The 22,967-nt window shown below is 45.1% G+C and overlaps 1 protein-coding gene across 2 annotated transcripts in view; it reads right to left on the minus strand.

Annotated features, from left to right (window-relative positions):
- The window catches only part of GPRIN3 (GPRIN family member 3), a 31,475-nt gene extending 22,803 nt beyond the window's left edge, over positions 1-8,672 (minus strand). The window contains exon 1 of one of the 2 annotated variants that reach the window (XM_049815133.1): positions 8,596-8,672. The gene's annotated coding sequence lies outside the window, so the exon portion shown is untranslated. Of the gene's footprint in view, positions 1-8,013; positions 8,127-8,595 lie in introns of those variants that run through there. The other variant, XM_049815132.1, reaches the window with a different exon arrangement.
- Positions 8,673-22,967: the final 14,295 nt, after the last annotated feature.

Here is a 22,967-nt window from a genome sequence, read left to right on the forward strand (position 1 = left end):
CACAGCTGCATTTGCAATTGGGGTACCTGTCCCTACAGACTGGATGGAAACTGGTACGTTATTTTTCAGAGTACTGAAACAGAGGATCTTGTAAGGCTACTGCTTAGCTTGAGCAGGAATCTGGGTCCTCATAAACTTATGCAGACCTTCATAGCCTGTTTACTGGCTTTTAACAGATACTCCCTAATTATTAACCTCAAGGGGAGGATTAACATTTTCTTTTAATAAATATGGAGATGCCGTGGTGTGCTGCAGTGGTATAAAAAGTTCAGCACTTGTTGTGAAATACCAGCTTTTCAGGGTGGAATAATTCTGTCATCTTGTTTCCATACAGCTCTTCTCAGAGTATCATCTTTCTGACAAATATTTTATCACATTACTTCTACCCCTTCCTACACCCCCCCAGCATGCTTATTATATTTTATCATTTTCCTAATGACTCATCTCAAAAGCTAAGTCTTTCAACTGTGTGAAGTTTTTCATGAAACTGATGCTTCAGAGGAAGGAGAGTGACATTGATGACAGCGACCATTTAGTTCATTAAATACTAAGGGCTGATTATCCTCCGGCATTTTCTAGCCTAAGGGCTAGCTAACTCCCCAACAGCCAGACTGCTTCCAGGAGAGCTGAGCTGGGAAGATCTATAGGACTTTTACACCTCTCCGCTTTCTGAGGTTGGGACCTGGAGATACCTAGTTCATTCCTGAGTGTCCAAAGGACATCCTAAAAGGTGCTCTGAACTGTATGTAGCTCCAGTAGTCTAAGAAAATGGGGACTTGATAAAATGCCACACAGTGCCCTGCCCATGTCATCTTCTTTGCTAGAAGATTTCCTACCCAGTCCACTACACTGACTTTCCAGATTTACTCTGCTGTTCGACCCTGCTTTTGGAAATACTTCACAGTCAGAGTCCTGGGGCCCTGTGGAAGGGGAGGGATTGTTCCCTGACTACTCAGCAGACGTGCCACTTTTTGGACTAAGAACCCACTGGCAACACACCGGAGGTAAAGCACCAGTCCTCAGACTTCAAAACATTTTACAGTTTCTTTACTAAGGCAAAATGACTGCCCAGGAGTAGAAACTCACTTTCAGTCAGTCTGGCTTTAGGTTAAGGGACTCTGCTCACCCCTAAGCTGACAGACACCACGTTTCCCTGGTACCAGAGAAACCCCGCTCCAGCTCTACCCTCTACCAACAGGAACACTCATCTCTCCCCAAAACCATGTAAAATCAGATTAGTAACCAGTCTACTACTGTTCTTTTCTTTTTCTGTTCCACCCAGGAAAGGAAAAAATCCATCCATCTGAAACTTATGCCCAACCACATAACTATTTTTATTTGTTTTGCACACAAACTTTAATTGACTCCTGTTTATGCAAATTTAAGGTAACATCAGATCCTTTATTATCTTGTGTTGGAAATTCCCGCTGTTTCCATGATAACGCCTTGACTGGTTTCCTCAGATTTCTAGTGATTTTTCCATGGAGCAACAGGTCCAGTCTTGCATGTAAAAAGGGGGCCTGGAGCCACTGGAAAATTTCTGAATTAAGTCTTCAGTGACTTCACTGTCATCATTTGAGAGAAGCCATTGCTTTTTATAGTATCCTTTTAAGATTAGTCATAATGTAGCATAGTATTCATGTCCTCTATTTGAACTTGTTGTCTTTCTGCATGAAGAGCAGTAAAAATAATTGCACAGCACCTTGTTTCATTTTGCCTTTTTTTTTTTTTTTTTTTTACTTCCCTTTTAAAAACTGAGCTTTGTTTTGCATATTGGTGTCACTGGGAAAGAGATTTTCACCACTAGAATGCAATCAGGGATCTCGATCACAGTAACCAATATTTGTTCAACTTTCTCCAAAAGAAAAAGAAAACCACATATGCACATAGAAAGCCATCCTATTCTTTGGGACAGAACACCAACTGGTGATAACTGTATGATGATTGTGAAGACCTGACAATATTGATTACCATCACTGAGCTGCAGCAGAATCTCAAGATACAGGTGTCACAGAGAGAATTCAAGCAAATTTTGATTACTTTTCAAGATTTTTAGAAATGCCTGGTCCGTTTAGCAGAAAAAAAGGTCAGAAAAAAGGGCAAATAAGAAGATCTGCCTTTCCAAAGCTGAATATTTGTCACTACTTTCTGCCTATGATTGGCATATTGTTTTTTCAGAGAATAAGAATACATCACTTCTGATTGCAGGCTCTTTTCAAGCAACCTTTCCTACACTAGTTACTTTAGTTGTAATCTATGCTTCAGTTGAACAAATACGTAGCCGTAGCTAACTGAACTACTCATGTAGCTTTGTTAGCTCTTGCCAGACTTTGCTAGACTGCCAACCCTTCCAGAAACACTGCTTTTCCCCCCCATTTGTGTGTATGTATTAATGTATAGGTGTGCAAATGAGACTGGGTACTACCATCAATCCATAGACAATATCAATGATTTTAAACGTAGCAACGCTGCTGCTTCCTGCATCAAAAGTTCACCAGAGCGCAGCGAGGATTCCCATCTAAGCGATGTGCTTCATATCTATTTTACCATAGTTGACTTTGTTTCCTTAGTAGCGACTGTGAGAGTTGCTCGAGAGGGAGATGAGAAATATCTCAGCTCACAATATGCTCTTCTTATGATCCTAGTCTAAAAAACTTCTTCTGCACTCCCGCAGTAGAATATATTCATCTCCAAAGCTAGACAAGAGTGATATAAATTAGCCTGGGAGATGAATTGTTATCACTTGCCAAGTGATACAAGCTTTGAGTCTCGGCTCAGAGCTGGTCTCTACTATGTAAGACACAGATACTAGTAGTATGTAGAGATGCTAATACTACAGATACTAATAGTTTAACAAAGCACTGGGGTGTCTGCTTGTGTCCCCCTTGATTAACTCCTTCTTGTCCTTCTAAGATAACTACTTTCAGAGGGAGGAAAGCAGGCAAGGAAGCAAGCAAACTCAACTGTTATTACCACATTTTACTAATGTATAATAAGTATAGTGAAATGAACAGTAAAAGTAATGGGTGTTGCTAACAATTACAACCACAGATATAAACAGATACGGGCTCTTGTTCCTGGATCATTCAAAAAAAAAAACAAAACAAAACAACAAAACAAAAACCAAACCCCAGGATCTCCCTGGATGGCTGGTTGATATCGGCTGTGGTAATAGCTTCTATACCTGCTACTAAGGTTTGTAACACAGGATCATGGAGTCAGAGATATGGGGGGGGAGGGGGGGAAGAAGAATTCAATCTGTCCGCTGTGGGCACGCCTGTAGCACCCTGATAGAAGCTTTTACAGCAATTCATTGTAATATTTGTGATTGTTGGCATTCTTCCCTCCACTTAATTATTTTCCCCAAGTACATGTGTCCACTGCTGACAGAGGACAAATTAGGACAAAATGATATTACGCTGCTTCCTAGTCATTACTCCTTTGGTTTCCACCTTTCTGTTTGTCTCTCTCCCGCACACCCCGCATGCAAGCGTTGGTGTTGCGTTTTTTCCCTATTTACTCAGCAGCGTGCTGACACCTCTGCCTTTTTGGATCCGCTGCCAATTTACTAACGCAAACTCTTAGCCATGGACTCCAAGAAATGAATCGCTCAACCTTAATAAGTAATTGATCATCTGTGATTAATTTTTTAATCAGTACAAGTCTTTGTTTCTATAGAACTGTTACTGAGTTCAAAATCCATGTATATAATAAACCGGATACCTGTAGCTCTTTTCTATTTTTACCATTTGCAAAAGTAAACTGTGCTCAGATATGCTCTCAAAAGCTTTTCCTACTGGAAGGTAATTTAATTTCATTCAGAACATATCCAGAACTCCTTTTCCCCCAGTAAATATTATCAACTTTGTTTTGTTCTGACTCTTAAGAAGGTGATGTTTACCTAAATAATCCAATGTGTAAAACCAAGTATGGGATCAGTTTAGACACCTTGTCACATAGTATCGAGGCTTACAATTAGGGCACCTGATTTGTATCCAAGGTTAATACAGAAATAATCCTGGGTGACTTTTCTTACATTTCTAATCTTCCATAATAATAACAAAGTGCTGCCAGTAACAAGGCAACTAATTTTAAAGAATTTTGCACATATAGAACCACTTCGTAACCCTGTAGGGCAGGTATGAAGGTTTTATCAGCTATGAAGTCGTTACATGCTGTTAGATAATATCAGCTCTAAATCCAGCATTGCTCTTAAATCCACAAAGGCACCAGCTTCAGCCTATATCCCACCTTTGCCTTTAATGTGGGAGTTACAAATTAAGAAATGATCCGCTGCTAGAAGCACAGTCATACAAGTTACAAAATTTTGCTCTGTCTGTAGCTGTAAGACTACAAGCAGCTTGCTTTTACTCCTACATGAGTGACGATTTCACAAAGAAATCGGAGGCAGGATGTTGTTCTTAATATAATCAGGTTCTCCTTAGCTTTGGCTGCATCTGATGGAGGCGGTTTATGTTGTTAAAAATAAAGGTGGCAGTAACAGTTGTAGGACCCAAATCTGACAAATTTTACTACTGCCAACATATTTTGCTAATGAAATCTGCTTAACTCTAACCTAGCACTTGCTGGACAGTTTTCAGCTGACACTGCAAATTTGAGACTCACAAATACTATCTTCTGTCTGTCCTGGTATTGTAGGGTTAATTAACAGCCACTGTTCTTAATGCTGGGCTGACCCTGGATGGGTATCATGACTCAAGAATGTAAGAAATTTGGGACAATTCACCCTGTGGAAACATATACATGCTCTTCTGACTGCAAAAGGACTTAAAGATGCAACCTTGAGAAGGGAAAGCCTATGTTGAAAAAACTCAGAGAAATTAGCCAGTTTGGGGGAGAGAAGCTGAGTTTGGATGGATGGGGGGGAAAGATACCTCCCAGCTAATAAAATTTCAAAATTTCATATTGGAGGGATATACAATTATACAAACAATTGATAAGCAATTCCTAAGATGCTGACACCAACCTGTAGAAAATTCACCACAATTCTAGAGCTCATAGGGTTACTCCATTCAATCAGAGGTGATATCTGAGCTCAGTGATGATTTTCAGACCTTTTAAGGGTCCATCACTGTTTATACTTAGCGCAATCTTTTGTATAGACATGTTTTCAGGGACTTGAAAAGACAAACAAAAAATCCTTGTGAAATTTCAACAAAGCTCTTTGTCCTGACACTTAAGTCATTACACAATCAGAACATACTTTTTCTTAATTTTAACACTTTGAAGACAATTAGGTCATTCTAAAGGCTGAAACCTGCCATCTTCATTCATGCAAACAAACCTTACTGACAAGGATCATCACCTCACTTCCTTCATGGGATGGTTAGCACGTACAGGCAAGGTCTTTAGTTTTTGGACCTTTCTTACATCACCCTCCCTCAGTATGCATTAGGCTCTTAGACAGGGTAAGTCAAGGTGGTTACATCCCACCCCCCTCCCCCCCAAACAAAGAAACCAACCAACCAACAAAAAAAGCCCATTTCAAAGAACTTTAGTACTTCGTACCGTCTCCCACAGCACATGCCTTCAGATTGCTCAATCTCATCCTTTCGGTGGTCCCCTTCGAGCTGCTACATACTACTGAAAAACTTGACAATATCCTGTCAAAAACACCCACCTCCGGCCCATACTCTCAGGCACTGCGCTTTCTAAAGAGAACTATAAATCCAGGCTTCAGCACACTTCAGAGTTAAGTAAAACTCGCAAAATCCAAGTTAAAGTCGCAACATAACGACAACGACAATAGATGTATCAACCTAGACAACACCCAGCAGTGGAATTTACAGTTCTGTAAAACAGGAAAGCAAATCTCTTTCTCTCTCACCAGCACTTGGAGGCACAGCTGAACAGAAGCAGTTACAAAACCGATTCGTTGTAATGGGCACTTTCAGTCTGCAGTTTGTATATTACTCAGTATAACTTCTCCCCCAGTAAACTTCAAATAACTTTAAGGTCATCTGGAGAGAATGCTACCAAGAACAAGAAAAAACAGTTTTAGCACAGAGGTCCCAGGAAAAAAAAACTCAGCTGACTTCTAGAGGGAGAAACACCAGAGCTCTAGCGTCATTCCCAAGCTGCAGACTCCCTGGAAGCAAAGAGATAGGAGGAGGGAAAAATCCATTTAAGATAGGCAGATCCAAAGTTATGCATGTAGGAATATTTAATTTAAATGCCCCTTGCAGGACAGGCAACCAGCTTCTGAGAAAAGCCTGGCTCGCAAAGAAACGAAGGGATCACTGCACGTAACTAACGGAACATAAGTTCCCACCGCGTGGTCGTGGGAAAGCAAAGTTCGTACCATTGGGTGAATAGACAGGGGAATACTGAGCACAATGTTATTATCTCCGCACATTAACGAGGGCCTTCCTGGAACCCGCTGTTCAGCGCCGGTGGCCGGCGAGGACAACGGTGGGGGCTCGCAGAGATAAGAAGAGCGGCCCAGCCACTTCTCCTGGGGAGCATCTGCATTCCAGGGAGAGGCCAAAGGAGCCCGGTCTATTTATCTCATCAGAGACAACGTTAAGTGGCTATTTAATTACTGCCCTTAAATACTTGAGCAGAGAGAGACGGATCCGAAACTAGCTAGCTATTTAATCTGACAGACAAAGGCGTTACAAGATCCCGTAGCTAGAAGATGAAGTCGGGAAAGTTCAAAGTCGGGGAAAAAAGAAGCAAACGTTTAACAATGAGATTAACGATCGGAGCCAATTATCCAGGAATGTAGTCAATTCCCCATTGTTGGAAGTCATTAATCAAGACTGTTTGAAGAGGCTGGTGGGCCGGACCTCAGAGTCACTGGGGACCAGTCTGTGCTTCATATTATGGAAGAGGTTAGACTGTGGGATCATCATAAATCCTTCTGATAAATCCACCAGCAGCACTGTTACCTTCCCCCTGCGAGAAAAAGGCGGATGAAGGGAACAGAGTCTTGACAAAGCCAAGGCCTGCCCGGGGCGCAAAAAGCAGGTCGATCTAGGGACAACGACTGCGAGCTGGCGAGACCATCCCTAGTTTTGTCGCCGACTTCAGCAGGAGAAAGAAAAGGCCCAGCAGGGGGTTGTCACCGGCCCTAACCTCCCCCCCCCCCCCCCCCCGAGCCAGGCTGCTCAACGCGAACCGGCAGCGCGACGCCGGGGCAGGCGGGCGAGCATCGCCGGGCGAGCCGCTACTTGACCGCACCAGCCCAGCTCGCCGCCCCGGGGGGAACCACCCTCCCGCCCTCAGCCCAGCAGCCCCGAGAGAGCTCTGTCGGGAGCCCCGGGTTTCGCAGACACCCGTCCCGGGCTGCGTGGGTACACCCCCACGGCTCTTTCCGTCCGGCTTCGCCCCGCGGAGGCCGCGGCCGCGGGGCGGGCCCCGGGGGACGCCGCTTGGCCCCGAGCCCCACGCCGGGGCGGCGGAAGGTGGGAGGGGGGGCCGGGGCTGCCCACCCCCCCCCCCCCCCCGCGGCGGCGGCGGCGGCGGCCTCCGGGGCACCCTCCGCGCTGCGACACCGCGGCCGCGGGCCGCCGACACGTTGCCGTGGCGACCGCGCCGCTGCCGTGGCGACCGCGCCGCGCATCCCCCCTGGCCCGGCCCGGCCCGGTGGCGGGGGATACCTTGTTATTGTTATCATTGTTATTTCTTTTAAAGTTTTCCGCGCTCCCGGACGCGCGGGAGCCGAAGCCGCTCCCGAGCGCCGGTAAAAACCAGCGGAGGATTAGAGAGGCCCCCTCGGGGCTGGCCCGGCCCGGCCACCCCCCCACACCCCCGGGCGTCGGGGCGGCCGCAGACCCCAGCCGCCGCGGAGGAGGGCACGGCTCGGCCCGCCCAGCACCCCCGCGCCGGGCAAGGCCGCCCCCCCCCCCCCCCGCCCCGCCGGGCACCTGTCCACGCACCGACCCCGCTCCTCTCCGGCGCCGAAAAAACTTGCCGGGTTGTGTGTGCGTGGGGGGGAGGCGTGTGGATGTGGATGGACACCCCCCGCCCTCCGCTTCCCCCGCCCCTTACCTCCGCGGCGGCGCCCGGGGAGCCGCGGGCACGCCGCCGCCGCGGGCAGGGATGACCTTGCGGAGAAATTCATCATCCGGGCAGGAAAACAAGCCCTTCCTCGGGGTGTGCGGCGGCGGGAGGAGGGCGGGCGGAGGGAGGGAAGGAGGAGGGCTCCAGCTGGGGTGGCCCTCCCCACCGCGGGGGGCAGGGAGGGAGGCAGGCGATTCGTGCCGACTACGAAGAGGCAGCGGCGGCGGGAGGCTCGGGCAGACCGGCCCCGGCCAGCCTCCGCCGCCGTCCGGGGAGCCGTGCCGAGCGGGAGCGGGAGCGGGCGCCGGCTCCTCCCGGCCGCTGGCAGAGGGGGCGGCGGCCGGCGGGGGGAGGCGGGGAACGCCCGGGCTGCGGCGCCGGGGCCGCAGGGAGAGCGGGGCAGCTCCCGGGGGGGGAGGGGGGGGGGGGGGCGCAGCGAGCGGGGCCCGGCCGGCGGTGGGGGGGGGGGGGGGGGGGCACCTCGACATCCCCCCACCCCGCCCCCCGTCGGCGCTTAGCCCCTGCACCCCGCCTCAAGCCCTCCCAAATGCGGAGGGCGCGGGCACGTACCTGGTTCCAGGGAAGCGTTTCCAGCTGACGCCAAGCCCACCTCAGGCCTCGCCTGGCTTTTATAGCCCGGGAGCCGGAGGCTCCTGCCCTCCCTCAGGGGCATGGGGCCGAGCAGGGGGGCCCTCGGGCCCCTCGGCAGCTCCCCCGGGAGAGCTCGGCGGCCGTGCCAGAGCCCCGACGGTGCGCCGGGGCTTGCTCTGCATTGCCTCCTCTCTACCAGTCGGTTCTTTCCAGCTCCGAAAACAAAACTACGCGCTGAGCTTCTTCGCGGCAAGGAGAGCTAGAGCTGCGCATCCCGGATCCGCTCGCTCCGTCCACCTTTGCTAGCCCTGCGTGCATCAGCTTGAGGAAGCGTGCCCACGGATAGCTGCCTGGGCACCTAATGAGCCCTTTGCTTGCGGAGTTGTACAAATTTGCGTGGGGAATTGCAGGGGGTGCAACTGCGGATCAGCTCTTGTCACGCTTTCGATTTGGATTGTTGTTTTTGACGGGCAGATTTGGCTTCCTGTATGAAGCGCTGCCCCGTTTGCCTGAAAAAAACCCCCACCAAAAACCCAAACAAAAAAAAAGACAAGCAAAAATATTAGCGGCAAAAGACATTTTGGTTTAGGACTTTTAATTGTCTGGAAAGCTTTGATCTAATTTAGGTTTATGCCCACCAATGTGGAATTTTCTCTCTCTCTGCTGCAATCGCAGGAAATGGTTCTGCGGTGTCCGGAGATTCAAGTCAAACGCAGGTTTTCAAACGGGAAGATTTTAACTCTCCTATCTGCCTTTAGGGATAAATAGGAGCAGGATTTCCAAAACCATAGGACAAGCTGTGAGGAGAACTCTATTGCAATGTGGAGAAGATTGAGGGGGGGGGGGGGGGGGAAAGGACGGTTGACTAGAGGAGCTAAGAAAATAATTTTTATCTCTAACCATCATAAATATCAATGAATCATATTCCCTTGATCTATATGTATGGACCCATATTTTATTCACTGCTCTGCAAAACACCCTCAGGCTCAGTTACTGATCCTAAATCTCTTTGAGCCATGGGTTAAGTGGTCATGAAAAATGTCTTATGTTTCCTACCGTGGCACATGGAATTTCTTCCCCAACAGTGGCCACTAAGATCAGCGCATATTTATGTAATAGCCATTCCTGAATGTGGCTTTCTGACAGTTATTTAACCACGGAAAATTTAAGAGATACTTCCAATATTGACCAACAATAACCACTTTTTCACATGTGCCAAAACAAAACCGGCAGTACTCTTCAGCCCGAACATCCCAAGCATGGGGGAACCTCGCTGGAGGGGGGGAGAGTGAAGAAGGCATCACACTTTATCAGGAAAAGGAAAAGATTTACAGCGCTATCGCAGCCAGGGGGTCCCAGTAGCTCTTCTTTACTTCGTTCTTTTTGCAATCTTGCTACTTCTTTTGGTGCTGCTTTGGAGGGCTGTATAGAGCCGGGTCCTCACCCTGCTCGTGTCTGAGTCGGGAATACAAGGTAGGTCAGGATGGCAAAGAGAGTCAGTGTTCAACGCCTCTTTATTATTCTGCTAAATGACCTATTTTTAAAGAAACGTTGTCAAAATTCCTAGAATTAATCCTGCTGCCATTAACACTACTACAGTGGAACTTCCCCCTTTTTTTGTTAAAGAAGAAGAAAGGCTGGATGATGCAATTTCCTTTTGTCAGCAGTTGTGCTTTTACGAAGAGGTAGCCGTAGGCATTTACAGACCTTGCTGCTACAAGGACGTCAGGGGACCTGAGGGGCTGCTCGGCAAAGGGACAGTTACAATTAGTGTAGTTTTCCTAAACTTTCCTAAACATAGGATTCCTTGTCTGGATTCCTAAGAGACACCCTCTCTGTTAATAATACCCCCTTAGCCTGAGACACTGAAATTACAGTCTTGGCACTCAGTTTAACCAGTTAGCTCAATTCTGCAAGCTTGCCAAGCTTCTTGTGTCTTTTAATGTAGCTTTAACACCCCGCTGCCATCTTTTCCTTCCTGCCTCTTTCTCCCCACGTCCAAGTCACTGCAAAATGTTAATGCTGTTCCCTTCGACAGCAACCTTCTCTGCCCAGGAAGAAATAACCTGCCACAGAAAGGTGAGAACCAGGCTTGTCTCCAGGCAGCCCTTACTTGGCTCTGAAACCATTTGCAAAGTGAGGGATTTCAGCTGTTTTAGTATTTATAGGTCCTATGTTCCTCTTCTTTGGAAACCACCTTCGAGATCAATTGAAGTGGGAACATGGCAGGATTTTCAGGGGCATGTAAGAGAGGCGGTTGACCATCCAGCCTTGAAAGTCCCAGCAATGAGAGTCATATACGTTCAGCTGGAAAGGCTGGGAAGCTTTTCTATGGGCTCTTGAGCCCTCCCTTTTTTAGGGCTGTGAAACACCTTCAGAACATGGGGAGGACTCAGTCTCAGCGCCTGCGGGACAGGAGCCATGCTAATTCTGAGGCAAAAAAGAGAGGGGTTGGGAGCTTTGTTTGCTGCAAGCCCCTCCAGGCCCATGCACTTCAAAACTATCTCCCAAATGTTTTCCTGCTGAGTTCAGATAAACATTTCCTTCTGTCTGTACAGCACTACTGAGAATCCCCATGCTGTTCTCAGCAGTCATGGCTGAGCACTGGGTCTACTTATTATCGTCTGATGAACAAGGAAATCCAAGAGGAATGAAGACAGTAATATGACTGAAATACAGCTCAACTAATAATCTCTTCCGCATGCCCAGTAGGGCATGAATGCTTTTGTTTCCAAATGCAATTGTGACCTAGGAAAGCTGAGTAGAGGCATCAAAGAGACTCAGATCATTGCAGAAATTGGTTAAAGTGATGCACACATGCACTCAGGGCATGGCCACTTTGTTTATGAACTCTTCTCATGTACCTGTTTTTTCGCCTCTGTCCTTTTCTCTTCCCTGAACCATAGTCTACCGTAGAACGGTTTCATTTGGTATCTCGTGCAATATTGGTAATAAAGACCTCTCAACCATTTTCTAAACCCTCTTACGAGCTCTGAACTCCCCTAGCTGCTGTCCTGATAGTCTAAAGAAGTCATCATGTCTCAACATATTAATGTGTTGTCATATCAATGCAAACCAGATATTTAAATTATTCTGGTTTATTTATCTGAATTTTTAACTCATTTCCTTAATCACCTGTGAGTCATGCCCAATTTACTATCTTCCACCATCTTTTCGTCTGCTTCAATCTCCAGCTATATACATTTGTTTTATGTTAAGTTTTTGTAGGTCTTAATGCAAAAAAGCATTCACACTGAGGGCAGCACATAGACGGTTGCTTAGCTTTAAGCAATGCGCTTAACGCTAAAGTCAACAGAACACGCTTAAAATTGTGTGCATAGGTCTCAATAATATCTAGAATGATAAAGAACTAAACCTTTTTAACTTGCTAGTATTGACCAGGGTGAAAGCATAAATTTAACTGTAGAGGGATTATCTTTTGATATGTATTAGGCCCAGGGCAACAGGAGCCTGGATTTCTACGAGCTGCCAGAATACAATTAAACAGCAGAAATGATAACCACACTTCTGCAGTGCCTTTGAAGGCTCTTGTAGAATGTTTTAAAAATCTCATCTTCAAACTCTTATCACCACCTGGCTAAAAGAAAGTTCTTTACTGTAGCTGAAAAAAAATGGAGCTGATGATGGTATAACATGTTGAGAAGATGCGTAGCTGTCCTAAACTAGTGTAGTTTTATTTACTTCAGTAGCAACATGTAAATTGACATTGGTGTGGATTAGGCCTGATGCTTATTACACTGCTTCTACCATATTTCTAAATTTATTTGCAGTTTTATTGACATTGATACCAAATTTAAATTCTGTAGCAGCCTTTTTTTAATGCAGCATCTTTCATGTCTTTGTTAGGAAAAGCAGGTAGGAATACTTCAAAAAGTAAATAAAAGCAGGCAAAACTCCAGCTGAAGACTGAGCTGAAAAGAACAATGAAGAGCAAATTTGTGAATAGAATTGTTTAACATTTATAGTTTTGTGACGGCACTTACACCTTTGCCTCCCATTCATGTGAAAAACAAGTGAAAGACCGGATGAACACGTTCATTTTGGACTGGGAGCTGAGCCAAAAAATGTACGAGTCCGCTGGTATGATAGCTGCCGTCAGCAGCTGTACAATTAGAGACAAACGTATCAAGGAAGAAAACCATACATGAGGTGACGCGATGCATGTGTTTGGTGATCATGCACTTTCTGTACAACCAGCAGAGCAGAGCAAATATTCATTCCACATGTTACACAGCATCTCGCTCTCCCTTTACCTCTCACATACCTAATGGGCTGTACTGGGCATCTCACAAATGGATGCGCTGTTCAACCACAGTAATAACACTCCTGGATCATTAGACTGGGACTGATAATGCAGTTTATGGCTAGAAAGAATAGGTTCTGTTGGTCACATTTCCTTTAAGAATGTTTCCCTTCAACATTATGGTCTTCATAAAAATAATGAAAAAAAAAGGTATAAAGAAAACTGCATGGAATGAATAGTATGCCATTGTGAGTGAACTCAGTATTTGGGGTGTTTTTGCATTTCATGGTGGTTCTAAAATGCTATGAATCCATATGCTAGTTGCTCCATCTCAGGCAGCTATTTCAGTTGAACATACGTAAGGATGTGAATTTCTACAGCATTGTGAAAATGTCTTTGGCCCTCACCATGCACCTCTTGACAGTTTTTGGTGCTGACTGGGCTGTTCATGTCCACGTGGGGAACTTCAACCACCCCAATATATACAGGAGGGACAGCACAGCAGGGCGTAGGCAGTTCTGGAGGTTCTTGGAGTGCATCAGCTTCTTCACCCAAGTGACAGAGGAGCCAATGAGGAGAGGTGCTCGCTGGACCTCATACTCACCAACAAGAAGGGGCTCACTGGGCATGTGAAGGTCAAAGGCAGCCTTGGCTGCAGTGACAATGAGATGGTGGAGTTCGGGATCCTGAAGAGAGGGATGAGGGTAAAAAGCAAGCTCACAACCCTCCTGGACTTCAGGAGAGCAGAGTCTGGCGTTGTCAAAGACCTGGTGGGTAGAGTCCCATGGGATAAAGCCCTGGAGGGAAGAGAGGCCCAAGAAAGCTGGCATCACCTCCTCCAAGCTCAAGAGTGGTCCATCCCAATGAGGAAGAAGTCAGGCAAAATGCCAAGAGGCCTGCATGGATGAACAAAGAGCTCCTGGCCAAACTCAGACACAAAAAGGAAGCATACAGAGGGAGGAAGCAAGGACGGGTAACCTGAGAGGAATACAGATACATTGTCAGAGCATCCTGGGGTGAAGTTAAGAAAGCTAAAGCCCGACTTAGAATTGCCTCTGGGTAGGCATGTCAAAGACAACGAGAAGGAGGGCTTCTATGGGTACCTAGGTAACAAAAAGATGAGTAAGGAAAATGTGGGCCCCTTGCTGAACGAGATGGGGGACCTGGGTACACAGGACATGGAAAAGGCTGCAAGAATGCCTTCTTCACCTCAGTCTTTGCTAGTCTTGTCCTTCAGAAATCCCAGGTCCCAAAGACCAGGGAAAGTCTGGAGCAAGGAATACATAGTGTTGGTGGATAAGGATCAGGTTCAAGAATACTTAAGCAGCCTGGATGGACATACACAAGTCCACAGGCCCTGATGGGATGCACCCACAACTGCTAGGGGAGCTGGCTGGTGTCACTGCGAGGCCACTCTCGATTATCTTCAAATGATCATGGTGACTGGGAGAAGTACCTGAAGACTGGAGGAACACAAATGTCACTCCTATCTTCAAGAAGGGCAGGAAGGAGGACCCCGGCCAGCCAGCCTTACCTCAATCCTCGGAAGGTAATGGAGCAGCTAATCCTGAAAACCATTTCCAGGCACATGAAGGATCAGCAAGTCATCAGGAGTAGCCAATATGGCTTCACCAAGGTCATGCTTGACCAACTTGATAAACTTTTATGGTGAAACGATTGGCTTGGTAGATAAGGAACACGGTGGGGCCGACAGGCTGGAAGGCAGCTTTACTATGAGGGTGAACAAGCACTGACACAGTTGCCCAGAGAGGCTGTGGAGCCTCCATCCTTGGAGATATTCAAAAGCCATCTGGATGTGGTCCCGGGCAGCCTGCTCTAGGTGGCCCTGCTTGAGCAGAGGGGTTGAACAAGATAACCTCCAGAAGTGCCTTCCAGCCTCTAGTAGCCTGTGATTCCTTTGGTATGATGGGAACCTTTGGTCAATGTGTTGTGACACTTAGGTTTTCAGCCTTAGTGTCTAATGTAGTACATTTGGGTATGATTAATTTCACATTCTGCTATTCCCATTTAACTCATATTCTATATATTCATTAGTGTGATTCTAAATGTGAAACAGGCCACACAAGAAAATAACCTTCTCCCTTCTCAACAAATTAAAACAAACCATTTGATGAGTCAGTAATTTATACTGTTTACCTCCTTTTATGTCAACAAAACTGAGATCTGGAACAACACATACTCATAATGATTATAGACATAATGAGCTGATTTATTACGTACCCACCCCATGGTATTCTGGTGCATATTCAACTGTCATGATGTCAAATAATACGACTGGAAAACCTATCTGCTCAGACAACCACTGCCTCCTGTGAACAATAAATTAAGCTGATGCAGTATCAGACATGTGGGGTCTCTGGATTCAGAGCCCTGTCTCTGCTTAAATTATATTGACTGTATATATCAAAAGCCTTTGACACTTTTAGAATTTCAGGAAAAAGAAAAATCAGCCAGGGGTTCTTCTAAGGAGTGGTTGTGGGTGCTGAAGGTACATGTAACTGTAAATTAAATACTCTCCCAGTACAGTTCTGTGATGTGGGACCACTCTACAGCTTGTACTTTTGCACTGAATTTAAGAAACTGGTTGTTCCAACTGCAAGTCTAGTTCTGCCTACTTCCTTGGCTGTGTAAAATGTTATTCCAGAGGGGAACATCCGTTGGCAGGGCTACCACAGCTACTTTCCTATTTTCACATTTTGTCACACAAGATGGGAACTTCTCTTCATGCTACCAGAAGAGTAATTCCCTGGACCACTATCAAGGCTGTTTATGGCTCACAGTTGCCTTCCCTACACCATGGATTTTTACACTGATTCATACAATAGGCAAGATGAAAAGCAGATGTAATAGATGCTGCAAGGTGAGTAGATAAATGATGGATAGGTGTGAGCATGGAGAGTAAGTACTGAGCATGGAGAGTAAGTACTATGAACAGCAGAGAGTGGAGATGAAGAGAAAAGAACTGAAGAGGAGCAGAGGCTCTTGTTTAAATATAAAGAATATAATAAAACCAAGAATAACTACATATACCATAGGTCAGTCTAGAACCAGATGCCCAAAAAGAAAAAAAAAACTGGAATGAAATCACCTGTCAACATGATCTCTAAACACATCAGTACTGCATTGGGACAGAAAGCCTTATATTAATTCCAGGCAGCTGATAAAATAAAAAAATCATGTGTTTCTCTTTCCTGCATGTATTCACTAATTTTCACCAGAATCCTACTGACATGTGGTCCCAACTGGCTGTGATGCAACTGTGCATCATGAAGCAACATTCCTGGTTATCATCTTTAAATTTGTTTGTGCACCCATTATTTCCAAATTTTATATTAAAAAATCTGATTTACTTTCTCTTGGCCCTTCTTTGTGTTATCTATCATCTATCTGTCTGTCTGTCTAGCTGTCTATCACGTAGTTTTATCTAAAATAAAGAAGTCAAATCTTTCCAGTTTTTTTGCCTTTTCATGCACCTGTCACATCCCTTGCCCAGCCATGGGTCTAATAATAACATTACTAGTAACAGAAACAGGTAATAACTGCTCTATTTATCTGAATAAACAGAAACAATGGCTTTGGCTAAAAAAGCTTAGTTGTAGCTCAGTTGTGCTCAGTGTAGCTGTTTCTAGAAGCTGACCTTGATCTTCTAAAAAAGTTTATTTTGCCTTTTTTTTGCTCCTTTTCTTATCGGAGAAGTAACTATCTCCACTTGGTCAAATCAACTGATTTTACAGTTCCCCAATTTAAAGTAGGTCAGGCCCTATCTTCTGTTTCTCAGGATTATTTTCTGTTTAAGCTTTCACGCATGTTGCAAACAGCTCAGTCCATTCTCACCTACAGACTCAGCCAGCCCCGTTCAGAGGGCTGCCTGAACGGCTGCTCTGCACCTTCCCCGTGGGCTCCTCCAGGATAGGCTTCACCACGGAGCTCACACTGCGTTTAGTTTCACTTGAATGGACAAGGTTTGCCTGGGAGTTTCTCCCTCCCTCTTTGTTCTTGTGACTCTGCCAGGCTGATTTTCCACTGTTCCTTGGTTACTGCCCCTTTTGAAGTCCTTCCTTGCTACAGGGACCATTCAAACATTGTCACTAACACCAAGGACATGATTCATTCAAGCCAGGACTGAACTGATCCATTTGGGGTAGGTACAGGGCCCATTCTATATGATTTCAGCATCTTTATGACCTGTGAACCTATAGAAAACATTCTGAGATGGGCTTTCTGCTGTATAGACCATCGCTGTTTCCTATGCAAGTTCTCCTGAAAAACACGCCCACTTTGGCTGTTGGTGAATTGCATTAGGGGTAGCAGCATGGTTATCATAAGGTGCTTTGCCTGCATGTTCTTTAAAGGTGTTTTTTCCTCTGGAGTCTGGGACATCCCTCCAGAACATGAGCTAGTCAAGGTTCAGTGGTTCATGGGTAGATTTGGAAGACACCGCTCTCACAGCTGCAGAGCAAGAAGACATTTTCCTGTTGTTACCAAGGTAATATATGGGTATCAAAAATTGTCTTTGAGTTCAACACAAGTGACACTGAAGTTTCTAGGTGATTTCTTACTGATTTCAGTGGACAAGGCAAAAATAAGGGAATAAGTCACAGTTGACAGATGAACAAATGTTTTACTGTCCTTTTAAAGTCAACATCCCTTAAAATAATTTCAGAAGAGCTTGATCTTGTTTTTGAGCTAAAAACCCTTCAGACTCCTGTTAACCAGGGAAAAGGGGGAGGGAGAATAGCTGAAACAAGCTCTAATCATTTTACACTAGCTTGTCTACTGATAACATATTTGAATGGTGTTCAGCATGGAAAAAAAAAGTAATTTTTGCATCTACATCTAATGGGAATTTAATGTCACATTGCTTTATGACAGAAGCTTTGATTAATTAGCAGCATTCTGAATTCAGAAACTGATGGTCTGTGAGTTTAGCTCAGCTCTAGAAGGCTGCTAATTTAAAACACACTAAGACTCGTTATATCTTCTTTTCAGTATATTCCTCCAGAATTCACTGTCAAGAAAATATACTCAACAGGTATACATTACCAGTAGTCATAACCACAGATCCTTGACTTTGACCACACGTGCTAGACATCACGTTGCTACACAGAGCTAAGGAGCCCTCATGCTCAGTGTTACTTTGGGACTTGCAATCTTTGTTATCGAAGAATGTAGTGGATAAGTGGCATTAGGAATGAGTGAATGAATGAATGTGCATTTCGGTCAATTTGCAAAGTTAAACTGCAATCCAGCAGTGTGTCTTCCTAGAGTTCCTAGAACTGGGACTACCTGTATACTAGGTGAAATGTTAGCTTGACTTTTGATGTGTGCTGTGGATTTTTCCTTTCCATGAAAGTTTGGCTGTGACAAGATTGGAGGAACAATAGAAAAAGAGAAAGCAAGCCACTTGTCTGCAATATTCGAGACATGTCAAAACATTCAAGACAAGTCAAAATGCTCAGAGTAGCACCCCCCTTTTATCCCACATCAGAGCTAAATTACAAAACATCCCAATTCCATAGTGGAACCTTAAGTAACCTCTCCTCTTCCAATTGTGTCCCAACCTGTCATTTACCTGCCTGAGTCCAGTCACTTCCTCTGTCCTTTCTCTCTAGAATTGGTAGAATGTGAGGCACCTTCTACTAGGGAAGATGTTCTAACCTCCTCTTTTGAAGACAGTACTGAAGCTTTTCTCAGCAGATAATCTTCTTACCTGGCCATGAATGCAAATGCACTATACAGTGTAGCGTACCAGACAAAGCTGTTGGAAGAATCATAAAATCTCTCTCCTTCAGACAGCAGAGGTAAGACAATGTTCCTGCTGAAGGTCAACTGAGCATTTCAGGCCTATTTTGGGTAACAGCACAAGAAGAAAAAGCATTTCACTGTTGGCTCCATGAAATAAAGTCGGGCACTATATCTGACCAAATTACTTCAGTTTTTTTCCCATGGTGTAACAGCAAGGCAACAAATATTGTCTTATGATGTACCTGACAAAAAAACCCCACCATGTGTGAATTTAGTTATATTGATCTCAGGAAGCATTGTAGAGATTAGTCAAGAATGGTTCTTGCAATTGTGCTTAGGTACTAATAGTGGTAAAAAAAATATGATATTTTAGAGAATACACTGTCTAGAGTACACAAGCCTGGATCTCCCTTTCATTTATTCCCTTACTATTGTTATTTGCCATTCTTCTTAGCTGAATATTTAGTACTACTATGTGTAGCTACAGAGTGTTAAGATCTGCTGTGTGTGCAGCCAAAGGCATTAAATAGCACTTGTCAACAGCATTGAACCACCAGCACAGGAAGAGCAAGATCAAACTAAAACCAGCCCCCCCCACCAAGTCCCCCCAAACCAAAACTGTAGAATAGGAACAAATGACCTAGATGGCTATCTGAGAGGCTGAATATTTTAGAACAAATTTGTTAAAGATGCAGTCATGGGCCTCACTACAGTTTACAAATTAGTCACCAGAACATTCCCAATTGGCATAGAAATGTGAGTGGTTTGGAGCTGGAGGACTCTGAATGTCTCATTGTGCATTTGGGTATGAACCTTTTCTAGGCGAACAAATGACTAAGGCTGGCTCAAGTGCTTTGGGAAAGAATTTATTTTTTTTTACAAATATGTGAAAGACAGAAATGGTTCAGTGGTTGCAGCACCAAATTCTGACATTATTTTATATTCATTTAAGCATGACCACAGACCTCCTTTGTGATGTTAGTCAGACCCTTAGGGCCTTGGTTCTCTCTACTTTACAGGAAAGTTGCAAAAAGAAATCCATAAGCACAGGGCAGGTGCTCAAGAATGACAGAATTGGGAGCTATTGGGAGCAAAGGAGATAGCTCCCTGTAAAACAGGGCTACTGGGGTTTCAGAGTTTTTTTTTCTTCTTTGCCAAGCTTGCAGTGGAGTAGGACATACCGGAGTACTGTGATCACCAGAGCTGACAGAGAGGACTTAGTCTAGGTTTGCTTTTTCAGAGCTAGTACTGCGTGAAAGAGCAAGAGCCAGAATAATCAGTGGAAGCCATATCGTCAGTCAACTGTTTACGGAACCTGCAGGTTTCATATTTGGGAATAGAAACTACCTGAAACCTACTTCATATATTAAATGGTACCTTTTTAAATGGATAAGAGGGTTTGACAAATTCTCTTGGGCTTTAACATTGCTGCCCACTAGGCACACATGGGAGAAGCCAGCCAGCTCAGGCTGAGGACCTTATGCATCTCTGCCCCACCAGAGCAGCTTGTTTTTCCCCCATTCTCCCTGTGAAATATTGATCAATCTCCCTCTCTGTGATACTTATTTACCCAGCTTTCTCTGAACATGGTCCTAAGGCACTAATTTCTACTGTCTCCCAGGAAATAGAAATGTTAAAAGCAGGTGGATATCTGCTCCACCGTGGACCTCCCTGGGCTGCAGGGGGACAGCCTGCCTCACCAGGGTCTTCACCACGGGCTGCAGGGGAATCTCCGCTCCGGCGCCTGGAGCATCTCCTCCCCCTCCTTCTGCACTGACCTTGGTGTCCGCAGGGTTGTTTCTCTTACATGTTCTCACTCCTCACTCCGGCGGCAGTTTCTCTCCATCCCAACTTGTTTTTCCTTCTTAAAAAATGTTATCACAGAGGCGTTACCACTATCGCTGATTGGCTCGGCCTTGGCCGGCGGCGGGTCCGTCTTAGAGCCGGCTGGTATGGGCTCTCTCGAACACAAGGGAAGCTTCCAGCAGCTTCTTACAGAAGCCACCCCTGTAACCCCCCCGCTACCAAAACCTTGCCACACAAGAACAATACAGATACACATTGACAATGTGTTCCCTTGTCAAATAGCACAGAACTGTTTCCTGGCTGCCAAAACCGTCTGGGCAGCCCAGTGGCTTTTCCAGTTGCCAATCCAGTTGCCAATTCCGCTCAGTCTCCTACCTTTAGAAAAGCCACAAAATCCTCTCTTTACTCTGATCCGGCTATTAAACACACAAACGGGTCTCACCCTTATGAGTCTCCACCAGACCACATTTCCCCATGCTCCCATTGGGAATGACCTCGGCCCCCATGTGATGGCACCTTTTGCCCTCCCATCTTTTCCCTATTGATGCTAAATGCTTGTGAGTCAGCTGCCACTTTTTCTCTGCTGTGATGGCATTCTGATGGGATGAGTCCAAAATCGGAGGCCTGGGACTAGTCCTCCCTTCCTGCTCATCATCAGATTCAGCTGGCATGAGATCCTGGATGTGGTCACTGAATAGGATGCCAAGGTAGTGAGAGAATAAGACAAATAAAAATCCTCTTTCCTCTACTGCTTCCATATTGTAGATGAAAAAGTGCAAAGCTCTCAGCTGTTATGCCCAATGCTTTCTGTTGTTATATACAAAACCAAACGTAGAGTGATATTTATATAACCTTCTAGGCTAAGGTTTTGCATGCCTGATGCTGTGTGACTGGTAGCTTCAAAGGAGTTGGACATCCTTTTTTTTTTAATGCTCAGTCCCCCATATACAACCATGTTGAATTTAAATGACAAAATTGTACCCATTTTTCGTGCCAGAGCACGCTGAGCCAGCATCTTAACCAAAGTGAGGCCAACTGGAAATACTGTAAGAAGCAATCATTACCAGTAAACTGAAATCAGTGAATCTCCGGCAATTTATAATGGATAAGAATCTGCCTTTAGCAATAGAGAAAGCCTTAAAGCTGGTCTAAGTGGTCCGGTAAGACACAGCAACCCTCAGCAGTCATAAAGCAGTCATAACGGGCCAAAGCTGAAAGCTCTGGGTTGAGTGGGCATCCTGGGGTCTCACAGGGTGGCACTGCCAGACACAGCAGCCCCTTCGTCGCCACAGAAGCCCAGAGAGGTGAAGCAGGTGGCTGCAACTTCAAGTAGTCATGAAACTGCCCCTCCTTTTGCTCAGCATCGAGAGCTGTAAAGAACAGGGGAATAAGGTAGTGACATGAACCAGGCTGTATCCTAGGAAGACACATGGAAGTCCAGCCAGAAAAGATTTCTGAGTTTTCAAAAACAACTGTAAATTTTCACTATCTTCTTAGTGTTACCTTTTGTAATACTCGGAGAAAGCATATTTCTTACTTCCAGCAAAACAGCATGCTTTTATGTCACTGGGATAACAAACATTTTAAATTTATAGAGGTCTTTTTATACCAGCTCTTTGCTTAAGTATAAATCAATTTTACTTGTTATAGGGGAAAAAAAAGCATAAATATGACTTGACATTCTTATCACCTACTCAGTTCTCAACTAAAAGATTTACTGCATTGCTCTCTGGGAGACATTGTTATAGTTAAGGGACTCACAGAAAAACTCAGCTGTAAGGTAACCTTATGTATATGAGAGATGTAGGTCAAACTATAGTCATCTCCATAAATCTATAGTATATTAACTGCCAGATTGCAAGGATGGATAAGACTCTGCTCTTGTTCACTTGGCTTTGACATAACTACCATACAACCCATATTCTCCACAGAACATCATGATGTTTGAGAGGTTTGCAGCCATTTAAATTTCCTAGAGAACAGCTACTATTCAAACCAGAATCTTTTAAGGCAGTGAATTCTTTGCTGAGATAATATCTTTGGTGTAATTGAAAAATTGATTTGTATTTGGTAAATGTTATTTGCAGCTGTAGTCATTGTAGATTTGCTCTAATTCCTTTTAAGCTGCATGTATATGCAGAAGTACCTTGCTCCCAGGAGACAGCAAGCAATACCCTGTTCCAGGAGTCACCACTCTTGAAAAAATTACCAGAGATTTTTTTCCACTGGGATGTCCCTAGTTTTGTAAGGGTATGCGATTACTTCACATCGTTCCTGCTCTTGTTTGGAAAGGGTCACATTGCTCGTTGGAAAAGCAGCTTGTGAACTCTCTTCAGCATAGGAAATTTGGTTGTTACTAGTCTTAAGTGTCTTGTGCTAGTGGACACAAAGGCAGCAGCCTGTAACAGACGGCATACAGCCATTTCGACAATACAGTCGGTAATAAAGCCTCATCCTTTGCAGGTCCTCTGGAAGAAGTTCTGCCCCTGTGTAACTTCTTTTGAACTCAGCACAG

This window comes from Accipiter gentilis, chromosome 12 (assembly GCF_929443795.1).
Source record: "Accipiter gentilis chromosome 12, bAccGen1.1, whole genome shotgun sequence".
Taxonomy (NCBI): domain Eukaryota; kingdom Metazoa; phylum Chordata; class Aves; order Accipitriformes; family Accipitridae; genus Astur; species Astur gentilis.